Source organism: Cryptomeria japonica, chromosome 8 (assembly GCF_030272615.1).
Source record: "Cryptomeria japonica chromosome 8, Sugi_1.0, whole genome shotgun sequence".
NCBI classification, from domain to species: Eukaryota; Viridiplantae; Streptophyta; class Pinopsida; order Cupressales; family Cupressaceae; genus Cryptomeria; species Cryptomeria japonica.
The window spans coordinates 86,117,587-86,122,195 of record NC_081412.1 but is presented as its reverse complement, the minus strand read 5'-3'; positions in this window follow the sequence as shown (position 1 = coordinate 86,122,195).

The window sequence follows — 4,609 nt, the reverse complement described above, 5'->3', positions numbered from 1 at the left end:
AATGATTTTGTTTGACGAATTTCTTGAAATTTGTGTAAAAAAGAGGCAAAACCAAAAATAAAAATTTAGAACAAATTTTATATGGAAATGGGGGTTTTGGGGTGTTTTGAGCTCAACAGTGAGGTCTGTGTTGAGCCTAAAATGATCAAAAACATAACAGCTACCCCAAATCCAATAAAAAAACTCTGAACAAGCAACAACAAATGTAGGTTCTGATACCATGAAGAAGTTGAGGAAATACAACTTTAGGGATCCCAAGAACACCTGCATGCAAATACTTGTCACAAGAGAAGAATGGAGGCACATAAAGTAAAAAGAATAAATGCTCTAAAGAAGAAGATTATCATTCAGAAAGGGAATCAATTTAATTAACAAGTACAATACAATCCTTATAAAAGGATAATAGAAACCCTAAAGATATGCAACCCTAAAGAAACCCTAAAGGGATAATGTGTATTTAATAATTAGAATAATTATTAAATACCTATAATATTTATTAAATACCTAAGTTTAGCTTAAGCGTAGAGTTTAATAGACTAATAATTAAATAAATAATTATTAGCTAATACAAGATAACTCTAACACTATAATCACAACCCTACTACTAACCCTAATCTTAATTATAGCCCTATTCCTATCTCCAATTCTAACCCTAACTAACCCCAACTCTAACTCTAACTCTAATTCTAACCATAGCCATAACATCGACCCTAATCTTATCCCTAACCCTAAACCTAATGTTAATCCTCATTCTAATTGTAATCATAATCCAAAACCTAACACTAACCCTAACCATGACCCTATCGCTAATCCTAATTCTATCTCTAACCTTGACACTAACCTTACTATTTCTAACCCTAACCCTACCCCTACCCTTAACCCTAATTATATCCATAACTCTAACCTTAACCATATTGTTATTTCTAACTCTAATCCTACCCCTAACTCTAATCCTAACTCTTAGTTTTCAAACCCTATTTCTATCTCTAACCTTATACCTAACCCTAAACCTATTCCTAATCCTAATATTAACTCTAACTCTAATCCTAACCCTAACATTATCCCTAACCCTAACATTATCCCTAACCCTAATTCTAATCTAGACCCGACTCTAAACCTAACCCTATGTTTATCTCTAACCCTAACCCTAACTCTAATCCTAACCCTAACCCTAACTCAAGCCCTAGTTGTATTTCTACCTCTAACCCTTACCCTAAGCTTATCCTTAATCCTAACCCTAACCTTAAACCTAATCTTAACTTTAATTCTAAACCTAGCCCTAATCCTAACACTAACTTGAGCCCCTACACATTAATGTTTTACATGTCGTGCCATGATTGTTACTACACACACACATACATCCATACATACATTGTAAAGACGTAAAACCTTCTAAATTCAATAATAAAATGAAATACTCTTTATTACTAAATAAACTCATAATTATTTTAATAAATCTATTTACTTCCACTATTCCATCCTTAGCTCTAAATGGTCATTCCAATGATATCATATTAAACACAAGATTTCTATAAAGAAGTAAAGATTCTATATTCAATAAGATAATGTGAGTAGTTTCTCAATCATATCTACATACATTACTTAGGCCTTTCCAATGCCTTAACTTCAAAAAAACAAGAAAAATATAAAGTAAAGGATGAGACACGTCCATTGATCTGCAATCCAAAGCTATCTTCAATGCAATCTTTAGAATGAAGATGAGAACAAGATTCAGGTGCTTTTTCCACCCAATCTTGAAGCTTACACTTCCTTGGAATTCTTGGTCAATCAAGAATACCCGACCCTGCACGAATGCTTAGCAAAAAGAATTCGATAGACAAGATGAAATCTGGTGCATGCCTAGAGTGATGCATGCATTTTCAATTTTATAATTCCATTAAGAAACAAGCAAGATCAATCAAGGATATGGTAGAGAGCGTAAATAAATCCATCTATTTCAATGGTAAAAAATTTACTCGATCGAGTATAATGCCATGCATATCAATAAAATATAGTTTGGAAAGCCAAACTATTCTCTCTATAATTTCACATTCGGCACCCGTGCCGAAAGGTAACTTTCCCCACTCACACAAACATTTCTAGCTTTCCTATTGTTCGTACGATATCAAATGAATATAAAAGAAGACAATTTTTCGTTCATTAGATAAAGATGAAACAATCTTTTGTTACAACCAGTTATATCTAATAAGAAAACAATCTTTCGCTTCTATCTTTTCAAGTAAATCAAGGACAAGAGTTAAAAATAAGGTGGTGTAGCACATGTATGCATATTAGCATATAGACAAAATTAAAATTTAGAAATAGAAAATATGAGTACACATTCTTTTGTCTATTTCTCATAAAATCCAAATAGCGTTATTGTACATTAACTTGTATTCTCTTTTCTATGGTTTCAAATTTCCAAGTTTAGAATGCATAAGTTCTCTATCTTTCCACATATTTTTGATTACCTACTTCCTTTCTGAAATAACATATTTAATTCGATTCGAGCATGTGTTTTCCATGATTTATGAATTCAACTAACTAAATTTGGTAATTTTTTATAAATGCATTAAATAAAATGATAATTCAAAATGCACATACCTATATGTCCTTTTCAAAGGAAATTCCAAATAATCATCATGACTTCTATTGCAAGGATCTAATTCAAAAGTTTAACTTTTTTATTCTCTAATGATCTAAAAACAAACAAATCTCAAGATAATTATGTTCTTATACTCTTAATTATATAATAAATTATTGCTCGTTAAAGAGCCTACCTCTGAAATTTAAGCCAAGTCTGATATGATCAATGCTAATCTTCTTCCAATTTCGACTGCAATACTCCTAGATTTCCAATGCTTTTCTTTCTCTATGTTGTTCAATCCTTCGTGTTCTTTCCTCTCTATTCTCTAATCTCCCTTCTCTATTCACTATTATCCATTCTTTGTTCTATCATCACTATTCTCTGCATATTTCTCACTGTCTTTTCAATACCGTCCTCCTAGATTTCTAATTATCTATATTTATGCTAGTTGCATGCTATATTTTTTGCTACGTTTCAGGCTTACATCCACTTCTATTATAGTTTTCCATGCCACCCACGTAGAATGTCTAACAGTTCATTTGGCCTATGATTGTTCCATGCAGAGCTTGTTCCAATAGTATACACCACATAGTGTCCATGCTTAATGGCACAGTCCGTAAAATTTTCAAACACAATCGTGGTTGTTATTCCTTGCAAAGTCTGCGTTCAACTTAAACACTATATGTTTGTTTGGTTACATAGTCGATATACTCATCGACTCCTATTTGCAAGGTATTTTGTTACGTGGGATAGTCCTTGTTTAAACACAATGTGTTTGTTATAATGCATAGTTGATACTATTTATCGACTTCACTATGAGATATGCTTTGTTACTAATAACATGCTATTTGATAAGTCCGCCACCATAATATATATGCATGTATATATATGTATGTATATATATATACATGTATATATATGTATATATATATATATATACATGTATATATATGTATATGTATATATATATACATATATATATATATATATATGTATATATATATACATATATATATATATATATATATATATATATATACACACGTATTAAACACAAGATTTCTATAGTCTTATAAAACCTTGCCTAAGCAACTCCTGCAATTGAGCCTTAAGCTCATACAATTTTGTGGTAGTCATTCTGCATGGAGCATTGGATTGTGGCTCGGTTCTAGGTAAGAGTTCTATAAAGAAATGAAATTCCCTTTTTGGTGGTAACTTAGTAAGGTCTTCTGGAAATACATCCAAGAATTCTCTGAGAACTGAATAATCCTTAGGGATTTTCTTGGCATTATCCAAGTCACTTACAATGACAAAAAAAATAGAACATCCCTTCCTTTGGGCGTTCTTGAGTTGCATAGATGAGACGTGTCTCAATTCAAGAGGCCTTTTAGTCCCCATAATCTCAATTGGATTTCCAAAATCATCTATGCAACTAACAACCTTATCCTCACAGTTTACTACAACTTTGTGCTTAGTTAACCAACTGATACCTAATATCACATCATACGATCCCAATGGTGCTACATATAGATTAACCTGAGTTTGGAAATTAGAAAACTCTAAATCACTGCAAAATAGACATGGATCTACCCTCTTCTCTGCTCAATTTCCATATTGAACCATCCATGCATTTGACATATAACCAGGTCTAATAGATAATCTAAAAACTACTTTAGGATCAATAAAGCATTCAATAGCTCTTGTATCTATCAAAATAGAAACTGATTGACCAAAACGATTACCCGTTATTTGGATAGGTGAAGCCTGAAAATCAGCCTGGTAGTTGTCAACCGTTGCATGAATTTGATGCCGTGAAGCTCCTTACTAAGTTCCTCCTTTTGAGTTGTGGAATGTTGTGGACATTTTGAAGCATAACAATTTCCCCCACAATTGTAATATCCATCTCTAGGTCCTGGGTGTCCACCTGATATGTTCCTATCAAAGTTCTGCCTGGTATTGGGATTAGTGAAGTTGGTGTTATTGTTCACTTTCTTGTTCCCACCATGGTTCCCTCCTCCTTTC